General features: G+C 40.3%; 1 protein-coding gene across 1 annotated transcript in view; it reads left to right on the forward strand.

The window, feature by feature from the left end:
• Nucleotides 1-8,051: 8,051 nt before the first annotated feature.
• lzts2a (leucine zipper, putative tumor suppressor 2a) overlaps nucleotides 8,052-15,912 on the forward strand; it is a 53,120-nt gene continuing 45,259 nt past the window's right edge. The window contains exon 1 of the mRNA XM_030748103.1: nucleotides 8,052-8,364. The gene's annotated coding sequence lies outside the window, so the exon portion shown is untranslated. The remainder of the gene's footprint in view (nucleotides 8,365-15,912) is intronic.

Here is a 15,912-nt window from a genome sequence, read left to right on the forward strand (position 1 = left end):
TTTGAAGTTGAATTTTCTGCTTCATTTGTTTATTTAAAAAAACATTTCTTAAAAATACATATTAAACTAGACCTACATTTTGAGCTAGAAATAATGTTGCTTTTGTAAACTAAGCTTTGTTTCAGGATATAACAGTTATTTATTTTATAGGACACAGACTTGAACAATGAAAATAACATGCGGGCATGCAGGCATACATAAATTCATCGCACACAAATAAAAAAAAAAAAAAGCTTTTCCTTGATTTCAAACTGTCATTCTTGATTGATGGTAAATATTTAATGTGTATTTGTCACAATGATATCTTTACCATATACAGGGGTTTTGCTGAGGTCAGAGTTCAGTTACAGTGCCAGTGCAGAGGGAGATGAATAAGCATATGGGACAGCAATTAAAATGCATGAAAGTGCATCAGGATGGTGAATAAAATGAACATCAAAGTGGTTGCTGGTGAGTGAATAAATTATCTATGTGGGATTTTTTTTTTCTTTGCACAGACGTGCTCCTAATGAGCATAGTAGAATAGTAGAATAATAGTATTAAATTATCATCTTCAGAGTGTGGTCTGAGTGAGTTTTCCTTGCCAAGACCCTCACTGGAGCACAGAATTAAACAGAAACTGAGCTGTCACACTGGTTTACAATACCAACCTTGACAACAAAGAGATGAGAGGCTCTGAACAGACAGCGGTATCAAAACAGAGATGAATCTGTTTTCTGCCCCAGTTCTCTGCTTCCCAGCCACACTGATTCAGCTTGTAGACAAAGAGTTCAATATTGGATGAGCTTGCAGACACAGACCAGAGCAGGAATCTGAGGGAATAAAGTGTTTCATGCTATGCTGCACTCTCCTGATTTGACCATTATAGAAATATGTAAATAAACCTCAGCAGAGTGCCAGCCGTGCAGGAGAGCTCTAATTGGGAACATGACAGAGATGTCATAGGTCTTGATGAATTTTTTAACGGCCAAGACAAAGATAATGGCATTATTCAAATTCCCACGCTGTTGCTGTTTTTGTTTGGCAGATTCATCCTGGATGCACTTTGAGCTTCATTTCTTATTGAGCAGCTAAAATTCATACACTTGGCAAATGAGCCATAAACAATTCATGAGTCATTAAACTCAAAGGTTGGACAAGTTAACGGCACTTTATGTTGAAACAGAAGCAAACAGAAATGCTCGTGAGGAATGTAGTCAGGTTCATGCGAATAATTTTAGAAGCGCTGCTGGGAGCGCTTTGATATCTTGGAATCATGTTGCAGCTGAGGGTCGAATTTTGGTCAGGTGTCTGGCAGTGGATGAAGACCCTGAGGGGACAGAGCATGTGAGTCATATGATCCAGGCTTCACACAGACAACTACAGATAGACCAAAGCATAGTGGAAACAAAGACCTGCAGTGTAGTATTTCTGCTGTGGCATGGCAGCAAGGAGTTCTCCATTAATCTGTTTTATAAAGCAGTTTCACCAAATTGTGTCAGTACAGTCGTTTGTCAGAGCCCCCTCCCCCTCTGGGTGCCCCATGCCTGTGTTCACAGTATAAGAGTATAAGAGGGGCTGCAGAGGCACATGTATGCTTGAGTCACACAGCACGCACACTGCAGGACACCTACAGCTGCAGAACAATTAGAAGAAAACACAGATTTTTGACTGTTTGTGTAGAAACTTAAAGTTGGGGTAGATGTAAATAAATAAACAAACAAATAAAAAAAAAGACCCATAATAACTTTTTAAGCACGCTGCAGTTCATGTGGTCTAAGAAAGAAGTGAACTAGTGCACTGCTTCATAGGTGATGTTGGCCAATCACAGGTGATTTGAGAGCAGTCATTTCACCTGGGAGACTGGGGTTCAAATTCTGTATCAAGTCAAATTTATTACTGAGTTTGGAGCCATATTAAGCATTTATATTCAACTGTGAATGTCTGTTGTTCCTGTTTTTTCCCCCCGCCTTGTCCACATTTCTGCTCACTGCAGCATTAGCATCTGCACTGCTTAATCATTGTTTGAAAGAGCTTAATGCCCACTTAAACAGACAGTTGGTCTTAACAAGACTGAAGATTTTAGAGTCTACATTCATGCTTGTACCTGGGATGCTAAACTTAAGCTACTGCCAGCAGGGGAAGATCAAAACAATAATTCAAGGTGGGAGTCTGACTTCACTCCAGGTCACTCTGTTCAAGGAAAAACCATCTATCAGCACTATTCTATGTGTTGATTAGGGCTATCAGATTTTCACTATATGACTCAAAGGTTTCACTTTAATGCTATTATTGGAATTGTTACAGTTTACACATATTGACCAGGCAATAATTTTTCTCCGGATGCCCTCCTAGATGCAATGCTCCTCTTTAAGGCCGGGTGGTCATCTACGATATTGGTTGGTGGTTTGATTCCTGACTCCCCCAGTATCTTTGGGCAAGATACTGAACCCCAAGTTCCCTCGATGTATCCACTGGAGAGTGAGTGTGTGTGTGTGTGTGTGTGTGAATGGGTGAATGAGACTTGCAGCTGAGTGTATTGAGTGCTCAGAGTAGAAAGGGGCTGTATAAGTACCAGTCCATTTGCACTGGCTTGTGCCTCTCCTCCCCATCCTTAATAGATGATTTCCTTTTTCAAAGGCCAGAAAATAACAGCCCTGTGCTTTATGGAAGCTAATTATACTTAAGCTATGTATGTAGTCACTGCCACAAAAGTCCATTCAAAAAAAAAAAAAAATTGAAACCATAGGCCCTTCTTTTGGTGGAGCTACAAGAAAACTTATCCTCTAGTATTTATCCTCTGGAGACCATCCGAGCACTTCAATATTAATTTCAATGAGCATCTTTAAAGACACTTGAAAAACAATATGTGATGCTCTTAAAAGCGAGGATGAGCATTGCTGCAGTCTTGACCAATCAAAAATCCGCTGGGAGACATGAATATTTAAATCACATTTTTATGGCAACAATGACACAAACAAGGATGTGGTGGACCCACCACAATCCCTATAAGCATACTGAAAACATTTTTTTCCAAAACATGAGAACAATAGCATGAGCAGGACTTTTGCTTTCTGTCTTTGCACAGGCAGCAAACGCCTCCCTCTGATTATGAAATAAACAGTCTTGTCGTGTACAAACCTCACTGCCTGCCGAGGGCAAGGACTTTTTTTAGAAAACACTTTTGGGCACACAGAGATCTGCACAAACATACTGCTGCAGCGACACACACACACACACACACACACACACACACACACACACACACACACACACACACACACACACACACACACACACACACACACACACACACACACACAGATTCTTTGCATACTGTAGAAGACAATAAACTAACAGGGATTTTGGGATGCTGGAAATATAAGAGATACTCCACCTACAAACATCAAGCCTAGAAAAATGCCCACTTTAATCCTCCGCAGTTCAAAAAAGAAAAATAATAATAATAAAAAAACACCTCCACCCACTCCAGTCAAATGAAGTGGATTTGAATGGGAACCCACTGGGGATAAGGAGAGGCTACAGCACATTTGCACGTTTCATTTCAGCTGGAAATCATATTAGCATTGCAGATTACCAAAGCCTGAAGCTGAACTGAACCATGGCGATGATTTAAAGGACAAAGGGGTTGAAAAAAGGTAAATGTGGTATTTCTATAGGCCTACTGTGGTGATACAACAGGAGATGATGGTGGGCAGTTGTAAGGAGTGGTATTGGGCAGTTGAAAAGAAACAGAGGTGCTTGAAAGTCTGAAGGCAGATGAGCAGGAGAGGTGGGGGTTATGTACTTGGCATTGGAACAGAAAATAAATTGGTATGTTGTTCGCAGAGGAGAGAGGTTAGCTGGAGTTCAGCAGTGACAGGACTCCTGAATATCTTTCTCCTCTGGCAGGAGAGCTGGGTGGACATCAGCAACACAGGTTGAGGCTGTTGAAGCTGGAATGTTATAAAGAACATCACAAATAAAGTTTTCCTTGATAAAATGAAAATTGTGAGGTTTCTTGTCTTCACTTCTTTCATTTAAGTGCATTTTAACCATGATAGCGTAGATACCTGTAGATACATGTGACATAAAATATAACCACAAGTAGAAGTTGTAGTGGTTTATTTTTTGCTGTTAATTTTCATCACAAGAAATGAAATGACAAATCGAAAGGGTGTAGCTAACATCTCCCCTGTAACAGCAATCAGTGCATAAGGAAAATTACATCAACTACATCTACATCAACATGGTAATTTGGTTACTTAAAATTAGCGGAAAATGTGTTACAGGCACAATTTATATTAGAAAAGGCGTCTTAGTGATTTTGGAGACATGATTTTTTTTTCTCGCACCTTCTCGTAAGTTTTCCATTAAATGTAGAAAACTGGGTGCTAACCTGATTTCAGATAGTTGAGCAGTGATGCGGATGAATGATTAATCGAAAAGCAGAACGACTGTGGAAATCCACAGGTTTATTTGTCCATTGTGAATACTTCAAAGAGCTCCTTCACTCTCCTAATGAGGCAGTGAAAGAGGCTAGATCCTTTTATTTCAATAATCTCATAAATAATAATAATAATAATCCCAGGGTATTATTTCATACTATCAACAGTATTGTTTCTCCTCCACCTGAGCGTGCTCTGATACTTTCTGATGATGACTATAACATATTTCTCAATCACTTTGTAAATAAAGGGATGGACTTGAGATCTCCCCTTATGAACATAGTCATTAGTGCCCTGAGTCATTTACCTCATTCTCTCCTATCACACTGACTTAATAAATGACTTAGTTAGAATAATAGGCATGATGAAACCCTCATCATGCTCCTTTGAGATATTATCTCCTTCTGTCCTGTTTGGGACTCTCACCAGCATTCATCCTTCATTATTATCTATCATTAACAGCTCACTGAGGCAATATCCTGTTTTAAACATGCTGAGGTAACTCCTCTACTAAAGAAACCTAATCTTGATGCCAGCTCTGTTGCTAATTATGTATTATTTTGAAAATACCATTTGTTAGTAAATTACTAGAAAAAATTGTAGAAAGCCAGTTAAAATCTTTACTATGCAAATGACAGATTTTTGCCCCCTTTCAGCCTGGTTTTCAAAGGCAGCACTCCACTGAGACCGCTCTTTTGAAGGTCCATAAGGATATTTTAATGGCTTCTGATGCAGAGAATTGTTCTGTGATCATTTTACTTGATCTCAGTGCAGTCTTTGATACACTGACCCTAACATTTTACTTAACAGGCTTAAGGTTTTGGCTGGCATATCTGGCTCTGTGTTAGGTTGGTTTTCTTCTTACTTATCTGATAGGAACCTTCTCTGTTAGGATGAGTAAGTTCAGCTCTAACATTGCCTCCCTGACCTGTGGGGTTCTACAAGGTTCAGTTCTGGGTCCATTATTATTTTCTTTCTACATGCTTCCTTTAGCTGGCAACATTCAATCATTTAATTACATTAATTATGACAACAGATGAAAAATAGCCTTTTGGCTAATTCTGGTGCATTTACAGATTGTTCACTAATGTGCATTGTCCCTACCAAATAAATAAATTCAAAATTCAAAAATTCAAATTATCATTTCTATGCCGATGACATCCAGCTGTATATGTCTTTTAAGCCTCACCAGCTGGATAGGCTATCTACCCTAGTCCATTATTTAACTCAGATTAATGACTGGCTCTCTGTCAATTATCTTGTTTTCTTACCAGCAAGACTGAGACCCTAATTATAGCTCCTCCTGAACTATATCCTAAAATCAGTCAGGCTCTTTCTCTTTTTTGTTCAACTACTATGTCCAGAATTTGAAATCTTGGAGTAATATTTGATTCTTCTCTGGGCTTCAACTCAGGATGCGCAGGACATTCACACAGTGCTTTGCGACTGTGAAAAGTGCTTACAAAATAAAATAACTAAATAATATTAATTCCCTGCAAAGCTTTTTTCAGACTATTAAAAAAACATAAACTTACTTATTACAGTGCAACAAATGGGCTTAGTGACTCAAGTTTTAGGGTCTCAGTATTGGTGGAAGCTACATGTTCACAAGTCTTTGGTTTTTGCTGTACAAACATTATTAGTGGTGCTTTAATATAATACTGCACTATGGCTGGATGGACCTTACTGAGTTATTTAATCACAGTGAGCTAAAGAAATCCAAGAAGGAGCAAAAGAAATCACAGACAACCTCACAAACCAAGTATTTTAACATTTTATAAGTTCATAAGTAAATCAGCAGAAAATGAGGATATATTGAGAGCCAGGGTCACACTTCACAGTTGTTACATTAATAATTATAAGACTCTTTTCTTGAAAACTGTGTGTGGGGAAAATTGGTTATGCTTGCTTTCTTTTAAGTTTTAATGCTATAGACCAGATGTTCCAACTAAAGGAAACTTACCTTGTTACCTGCAGTAAATCAGTGAACATTACACCACGACAGCTGCTCCTTTTGACTGGCACTGAATTCGGCACCTTAAGATTTGGTGGAAATCAATCCATGCATTCCTCTTACAAATTCGGATATTCAGGCGTTCCTACAGCTCCTCTTTCATGAATGAATCAGGCAGGTGGTCTATTGTGATGAAAAGAGGAGACCCTATATTGTGTATTGTGTTTCCTGGGCATATGATGAGAACAGGAGGAAAGAGGCGGGAGGCTCAATTAAAGAGAATTCAAAGCAGGGGCTTGCCTGTGGACAACCTGGCTCACATGTTTTAGACACATGTTTAACATGTAAGCTATCTGTTCATTATTTTTTATATCAAATATTCTTTTACTGCACTTATTCTCAGACGACTGGCAGTTGAATGAGTGTAACTAACAAAGTGGGTGGAGAGTGTATGTAAAAAACTGTAAACTATCCAAAAAAAAAAGATAAAAATAGCTATAGTCTGCAGAAAGAGAGAGAGAAAGAGCTGTCTTGCTTTTTTGTTTTGGTTGATTTTGGCTTTCTGAATTTTACATGCTATTCAGTATATGAATGGAATGGGCATGCACATTTGCATGTTAGAAAAACTACTAATAAAGAATTTTGTTATGAAAACTGATCACTGAAAAAAAAAACAACAAAAACAAATAATAAAAAACATGTCAACGAACAGCAACTAATCTTTTAAACTGATCTGTATAATTTAGAACAATATTCTAGTTGGCAAAACAGAAAAGTAGTTCTACAGTTATTATGATTTTCTTACTAAAATCAGCATTAAACTAAAAATGTGCAGTTTGCTGAATAGTTGTTTATCTTCTGTTGAGCTCTAGTTTAGTTTAGTTTAGTTTACTCGGTTCATCATGCAAGAACACTTAAAAAAAAAAAAAACATAACTCGGCATAAGAAACCAGGATTGCACAATAAAGTGTAAACACTTATTTCCATTGTGGTCCCAGAAAGCAACTGGCAACAACAATGAGGAAACACATAAAACATACAGAGTTACAAAAACTAAAACTAAATAAAAAGATCTCGCTCTTGACACGACAACTTATTCAAAAAGTACCTTTTTATAGGTTTCTTAAAAAGAGTCAGATCACTTATAAAATGCAACTCTGAAGGAAGACTATTCCATGCCAGAATGCCAGTATGTGTATATATATATATATTCAAAATTTTAAAAACAAGATTAAGCTTCAACTGAGCAACCTGCATACTAACTGGTAACATACCCGCCTGACAAAATTCAGTAGCACCAATGTGCCTTTTGGCTGGTGCATTCAAGATATACCTAATTAATTTATTCTGAGATACCTGCAGTATGTTTTGAAGCTTTTTTGATATCTAAAATTTTCACTCCACTGCATCCACCTCTGCTGTGTGTTTTACTGTGACAACAACAAAATACACAATATGGATAGTGTTTTTATGTTTGAAATAAGGTAGTATATCACAATATCAACCCACTAAAGGAGCAAATGGCTTGAACACGAGGTGTAAAAGTTAACGCGCTCTCAGCTGGAGAGAAATCCCCACCGGACGTCGCGGCCCCCCCTCGCGCAGCCCCTGCCTTTCCCGTCTCTGTCCTGAACCTTTACTGTTGTGGATCATTTGTCGAGCCCCTGCTGGAGCGCAGAGGGAACCCGCCTCGCGGAGCGTTAGATCGGGCTGTGCCGGTGACAGTACCAAACACTTTCAACCTGAGCAGTAGCCGTGGATCGGCAGCAGATCCACGGAACCGCTGTGGACTGGACGGCTTTGGGAAAAGAGGTAGACTCTAACTACAGGGAAAGAACAGAAGAGTCGATTTTTGTTGTCGCGTTGGTGCACTCTGAAAAGTTGTATCTGCTCAGCAAAGGCGACCGGATACACGCGCAGGACATTCACTACTGAAGGAAATAAACACTGCACGGGCTGGTTGTAAAGAACATCTTGTTTAAGGTGAGTAGCGGCAACAGTGATTGCGTAGGTGTTGTGTTTGGGTGTTGTATTTTAACAGGAGGGTGAAGTACTCAAACTGCTTTATACATGCATACAAAAATAGGAGTACTCGAAGTTTATTCGTGATTTTGTGGCAAAAATAGCAATTTTATCAAGACATGGGTGGATATTTATGTAAAAATTGACTTATAATCTGATTATGCAGAGTTGCGTGGTTAAAGTATGTATGCCTTATGGTCTAGCTGCATGATCAATTGGTTTATTGATAGTTTGAGCTGAGTACTTGTGCATAATCTGCAGTTAATCCACTTGCAGTGATTTGGTTTTACACCGGTTAGCCAGTTTCCTCAGTGTTTCTTCCTCAAGTGCTTGTGTGTGTGTGTTTGTGTGTGTGCATGCGTGCGCGCGCGTGTGTGTGTGAGAGAGAGAGGGAGAGAGAGGTAATAAGGGAGAGAAACTAGAGGATAAGCTTTGCTGTTATCTCCATCCAGCTGTGTCAGTGAATGGGGGCTGCCCCTTGGAAATGGCACACATACACACACTTATTCCTGCAAACCACTTTTCTTGTTATGGTCGTTTTCCCTCTCAAAATGCACAGTCAGTTTTGTTTGTATGATAAAGACAGAAGTGGATGGGAGAGAATGAAGGGAAAATGATGAAAAGGAAAGGTCAGACAAAGAGAGAGAGAGCACTCAGGGCCATTTGTTTTATGCTCTCAAGGCCTGCTTTAATTTATGGATTGGGTTTGAGTTGAATTGGAAACACCCAGGGTCTGATTGGACCATAAATAATCCCCACTGGAGTAGATATAAATGCTGAAGGAGCAGCATGCCTGAGATTCTCTCCATCTCTTTCTCATCTGCGGTGAACCCTTGCAGATGATTGATGGGTTGGGTGTCCTGTTGTCACAGCTATACGACTTTAGCAGAATGCAAACATGAGGACAACCTCGCATGAATGAATGCATGCAAGGTGCAAATGTGAATTTGTGAATGCTCTGCACGCGCATATTTCATCCTCTCCTGCACAGACTGTAGCATCAGAGCTCCTGGTACGCTCAAGCATCATGCTACCTCACTGGGAAACCGTGTATCATGCTACTCTGTCACTGCAACGCAACACAAATTAAAGAGAAGGGGGAGAGGAGGTTTGGTAGTACTGGGAGGTGATAACTAAGCTGTCAGGCCATTAGGATTGGAGTAGCTAAAGAGGCAAACAGAAGGCAGGTAGGGAGGAGGATGCAATGGTGGGGGTTCATTTTAATTCACATGTTCCCTTTACAACAAGTGAAACCATTGGGGGGACGTGGGTCGACATGTGAGGCAGCTAAGTGACAGCATTACCAAAGTCATGGCTACTTTTACAGCATGTAGTCCTAAAACTGTTTTCCTCGTCTCCTTTCCTCCCCCCCGTTTTCTCTTTTTAACAAGATTATGAAAACCTCTCTGCGGTCAAATAAACGGACCTCCCATCTTCTTTATTAAGTTAACAATTAAGTGTGAAAAAACAGATCACAGCCGGAGGCGCAATCACAGCTGATGCACATCTGCCAGTACTTGAGGATGATGAAACATTAAAGACACACCTACTGTTCAAAATGTAGCTCCAGCTTCAGCAGCTTAATTTGCCCATTAAATTATCTCAGCTGAAAATTACGCTTACATGAACGTATACACACGCACACACACACACACACATGGGGACACATCGGTACACACACAGGGACACATCGGTGCACACAGGGGCACAGATGCATAACAAGTAAAGGAGAATCATTTGTGAAGCAGGAAACATTGTTATCCCACACTGATTAGCCACAACGTTCAAACCACTCACAGGTGAAGTGAAGTGTTCTGCTGTGGATTTTGGCTCCTTGCATTCATGTGGATCATACTTTGATACAAACTACCGATCTAAAGATTGTTCCTGACTCAGAGTCCCTCCCAAACACCTTGTTCTACAGCAGTGACCCCCAGCCTTTTAAACCGTGAACAAGCCAGAACACACTTGATCCATGAGACACCAACACACAGGCCCCACCAACCTAAAGGTACCAGATGCCACAGGATACCTCCTGAGGTCCTGTCCTGATGGTCTCTGATGGGTCAGAAATACTGATGGGTACCTACACAATATTAGATCAGTGGTTTTATTGTTAAGGATAATTGATGTATAAATAGAGCACAATCTGATCCACCTGTGGTGCTCAATTAGAAAACTGCCACTCTGCAGTGACGACGACGATGATGTAATTAAAAGCGTGCAAACAGTGTGACAGCGCTGTCATCCGTTTCAGCGTAACACCGACTGTAAAAGCCTTACACAACAGAGACCTCAAACTACCACATATTGCTCTTATTTCACAAACACTGCAAGTGCATTTGAAAGAAAACAGGAAGTGTCTTCTCTTTCTAACATGTAAAGTGTGGAAGCACCGCAGGAGCCTTGAATTCCTTTGAGGGAATCGAGCGCACTCAAAGGAGCTCCTCAGATACCCTTTCTCCATCTGTTCTTTTGTCTCTCCCTGTGCCCCCATTTCATGTCTTGAATTGCATGTGAGAGAAGACACTCTGTTTGATTTGTATGCAGTAGTTCACTGTCTAATGTGCATTTTTTTTTTTTTTTTTGAGCGTGTTGGTTCCAAGATTCAGTTTCCCTTCAGCTGTGATTTTTCTAGCAGTGCGTCACTGAGATTTCCGTCACAGTCTCTTGCTGTCAGCCTATTAAAACAGGACAAGAGCAGGAGCGCAGCAGGGGAGAGACAAGCTGTCAGTCAGACCCACAGACGCACACATGCGTGCACAAAGACTGCCCTTGTATGTGAGACTGTAATTAGTAGCTGCTTGGGTTTGCAGTGACCTTTCTTTTCCTTTTTAAAAAGGCCCATTCAGGACCATAAATGTTGCAACACCACTAATGACTTTGCTTTACAGTGTCTTCATGGAGTTTTCATTTTTAAAGTCACTTGAGGTATTATACTGTAGATCAGGTTAATTATTTAGACACACTCTGAAGTTATCTGATGTATCAATCGCTCAGGATAGGCCAGCAAACTCCTGAAGTTGACAGCAAGTTTTAAATGAAGCATTCATATATGGTTACTTTTAAAAAGCATTTCTTCAACTTGCAGTCATTATTAGGGCCCGAGCACGAACTGTGCGAAGGCCCTATTGTAATTGCTTCGTTTATTATTATTTTTTTTTTTTTTTTTTTTTTTTTTTTTTTTTTTTTTTTTTTTTTTTATTATTATTCAGGCAAATGAATTGGCTTTTTGGGGGCTTTATCATATTCAAAAACTCATGAAACTTTGCACATGTGTCACACCTGGTGAAAATTTAAGTATTTTAATGGGCTCGGGCAAGGGCGCGCCCAAATGGCTCGCTAGCGCCCCCTAAACTGGAGCCCCACCGCTGTGTTTCACGTACATGAATGAAACTTCATACACATGTATATCATGTCCACGCGCACAAAAAATCCTCTGGGAGCCATGCCCTAAACTCAACAGGAACTCCGCCATTTTGAATTAATTATGCAAATTTGGCGATTTGCAGCCCTCACACTTTTTCTAATAACTCAGACGTTTTTGACGTTATCATCTTCATATTTGGTTTGTGTAACCTACACCCCCAGGGGAATCTAAATCTCGAAAATGGTGAGTTTTTGCCAAGGGGGAGGGGTCCTTATGCCCCTTTGAACTTTGATCATTCGCCATGAAATTTTGATTGCCTCTCATTCATACCTACATGATCCAATGTGCATCAAACTTCTCCAGTAGGATGAGGGTGCCCCCCTGAACACATACATATGACAATATTTAATATCAGTCGCAGCGCCACCTAGTGGGAACAGGAAATGTCATATTTTACACTTGGAGGTCCAGCTCCAAGGTGGTTTAGCAGAACCATCTCAAATTTCACCTGGAAAGCCTTAAGAAGTTGGACTTACTGTGTTTTCAAAACTGTGAGTTTTTGACAAAAGGGCGTGACCCTTATGGGACGGCAAAGTTCGATGATTCGCCATGAACACAAAAATGGCTGTAACTCAAACCCAACTTGCCCAATCTGGCTCAAACTTCAGTGGTGTGATAAGCACCCTGTCCTGAACACACTCATATGCATAAAGTCCATAAACGGTAGAGCGCCGCCTAGTGGCAGCTCGGAATATCTTAAAATAGCAAGTTTTTTGAGTAGCCCCGGAGCTACGTTTTATCTACATGTATGAAAATGTACAGGCTCATGTAACATACTAAGACGTACAAAAAAGTCTCTTGGACCCATACCCCAAACCCTACAGGAAGTCGGCCATCTTCAATTGAAGGTGTCAATTTTTGCGATTTCCACGCCTGCTATTTGAACGAACTCGTCCTAGGGCATTTCACCCACTGACACCAAATTGGCTCCAGATCATCTACACAAGTAGCCCATCAAATATTGTGGAAATCTTTACAAAATATTAAACGGCCTTGTCACACCAGGCCATTAAATTTGGCCTTTGTTTTTCTCCCTCACCACCAAAATTGTTTGTGCACTTGTTCGCACATGCTTTGTCTGATCAGGCTGAAAATTTAATCACTCATGTACACACCCAGGCTGAATCCATAACTACAGATTCAAGACTGTAGGCGCAATAGCGCCCCCTACAGAAGCAAATGAAAATTTGTATGACCGTCCACAGAATTAGTTTTGCTCTGAAATACATGAAATATCTTTCACCATTCCTTACAAAATCCTCATCTATTTGATAAGCCTCCTGCCCTGAACACATTGATATGCATAAAGTCCATAAACGTTAGAGCGCCCCCTACTGGCAGCTTTAAATATCATAATATACCATGTTTTTTAGCTAGCCCCTGAGTTACATTTTATCTACAGCTCTGAAATTTTGCACACTCATGTAACATCCTAAGACATACAAAAAAGTCTCTTGGAGCCATACTCCAAACCCTACAGGAAGTCCAGCATCTTCAATTGAAAGTGTCAATTTTTGCCATTTTCAGGCCTGCTATTTGAATGAACTCCTCCTAGGGCATTTCACCCAGTGAGACCAAATTGGCTCCACATCATCTAGACAAACAGCCCATCAAAAAAGTCAATCAGACCCATGCCCTATTTTGCATGCTGGAGCCGTGACCACACCCCCAAATATTCCATTGCGTCTATGCCGAGAGCAAAAGATACCTTTTCCTATAAAAGAATTCAACTTTCTAGAGACCCATCACGATCACAAAACCTCCGAGTGCGGCACGGGTCGACGAGCGCCACAGGTCGACGCGCGCGGAGTGCGAGGGCCCGATATCACCGCTTGCGGTTTTAATTTTACTTGTGGACATAACTAAGCAAAGCAACGCGGGCCATCCGTTCTTTTAGAAAAGCGTCATCAAGGAGACAGTTCTTCCTCTGTTTGCTATTGATAATTTCCAGTGATCGATCATCTGTCATGCGGATTACTTTTGGATTTTAGCATAAAGAAATAATTTAGAGTACGTAATATCCATACTGTTAAAGGAGAGATTAAACCGTTGCTACACTGATTGTTGACACTTAAACATTTCTAAGCTTCCTGCAGACATATGTCTCATTGCTTTACACATTATGGACTCCAGGAGAAATTAAGCTGCATTCATTTTAAATTTGATTTTCAGTATTTGATTGCTTTACCCAGAGTTAAATTGCAGAATAAAATTGACAACCTAAGTCATCATTTGAGTTAGTTCTGGTTCACATAATGAGGGCTGCATTTTTCTGCTCTGAACACTGAAATGAAATTCTAGATTGTAGAACTTTTTAAGAAGCCTAACTGTGGCAAATCTTTATCATTTCCTTGTTAAATATTAAAGGACATCAGAAGGTCTTTCCATAGTTTAACAAGTTTAATTTGATTTCGTGAACTCTTGAGTTCTTGATAGATTCCCTCACAGTAAAATAGTAGGATTCTTGCAATAGCGGTGTCCTGTGAAATGCTGCAATCAGCAAGCAAAATTCTTATCAACAAGTGTCACTGGATCAGAATATCACGTGGGACTGTTTCCTGTAAACACTGCTGTGAGAAGGCCCTCATCATTTTTTTTCTTAATCCTTTCTACTGCATAGTTTCAAAGCATTTTGTTTTTGTCTTTTGAAGCCATTAGAAAAATGAAAGCAGGGGTTCTTTTGTATTTCTGACCCTGTAATGCTGACAAGTAAGGTGGTATTTTGGGTTTACGAGGCTTTTTACTAAATGAATCAAATCTTTGAATCTCATACGTTACATCTATTCAGAGGAAAACAAGAGAGAGAAGTAAATGTGTACACATGAGGTGCATTTGGTCTTCAAATTAAAGTCGGATTCGGCTCTTCTGACTGCAACACTCCAAATAACCCACATTTGTCAAGTCATCTATACGTGCAGTAGGCTTATCCATCAAGCTGCAGGAGATCAGGTCAGATCTGTGGCATGAGGCAGGGGTAGGTGGGGGTAAACAGTAGTTTTATACATCTTCTTTTCTATTAAAGAATTGAGGAGTGAATTAGACACTTCCTTCCTCCTTCCCTCTTTCCAACTCTTTTTGCTAGACCCGTTCTGCCCTGTAGATGCCAAAGTCTAAAACTCAGTCCAAGATAACCATGATGACATTACCCAGAATAGTTTTTGGAGCTTAGACAGTTCTCTTCACAGACACAGAAGACAACTCTTTTTTGCAGGCTAAGTGAGTAAACTGACCTTTTGCCCGATTAAGTTTGAAGGTATGACTGTAAGAGCTCACAGAGACATATGTGTCTGTGCAGACTGAGGTGGACCACTTCTGCTTTTGGCCTCTTATTGTCAAGCAGCCCACAGGCTCAGCCTGTCATTACCTCCTTTTGATTTTTTTTTTTTTAACAAAAGAAAAGCATCTGTGAGATGCCCCGTGAACATGTACGCGGCAGGTCAATTATCACGCTCTTACAGAACCCTTTCAGCACCAAAAGATACTCAAAATATGTGGTTTTTTTTTTTCTTTGCGTAAGTAGATTGCAGTTCAATTAAATTGCCGTTGCAATCTGATAACTAGATGGCAGGCGGAGATGGGCTCTGAAAGCCCTCGCAGTCTGTAAGAAGAGCCGAAATCAATGCAGAGTGGAGTAAGTCTGGGTATAATGGACATTAGTGGGCAGTGCTTTGGCACAGATCACATTAGAACCAGCACTGCTGAAGTCTGCCAGGTGCTCCAAACATCCATTACTAGACCAATCAAACAGTATTTGCTCAACATTTATGTATTTGTTCACAGTGCCCCAAAGATCCTGAAGAGAAGCTTCTAAGAGTCATTGAAATAAAAGTTTGGAGCATTAAAAATCTGTTATTATGTGCGCAGCCTTAGCAGTGCACAAATCGGTTGGCTGTCCTGTTAGGAAAGTGCCGTCATCACATATGGAAACGGTTTTAATTTATCGGGGAATGGCGCTGCCTCTCTAACCCTTCCTTTCTTTTTCTGAAGAGAAGGTAAAGTGGCATCATATGTCACTAAGCATCACTTCACTGCTGTCAGGAGGTTGATGTATGAGGACCGAAATTGCCAGTGCTGAAACA

Source organism: Archocentrus centrarchus, chromosome 15 (assembly GCF_007364275.1).
Source record: "Archocentrus centrarchus isolate MPI-CPG fArcCen1 chromosome 15, fArcCen1, whole genome shotgun sequence".
Taxonomy (NCBI): Eukaryota; Metazoa; Chordata; class Actinopteri; order Cichliformes; family Cichlidae; genus Archocentrus; species Archocentrus centrarchus.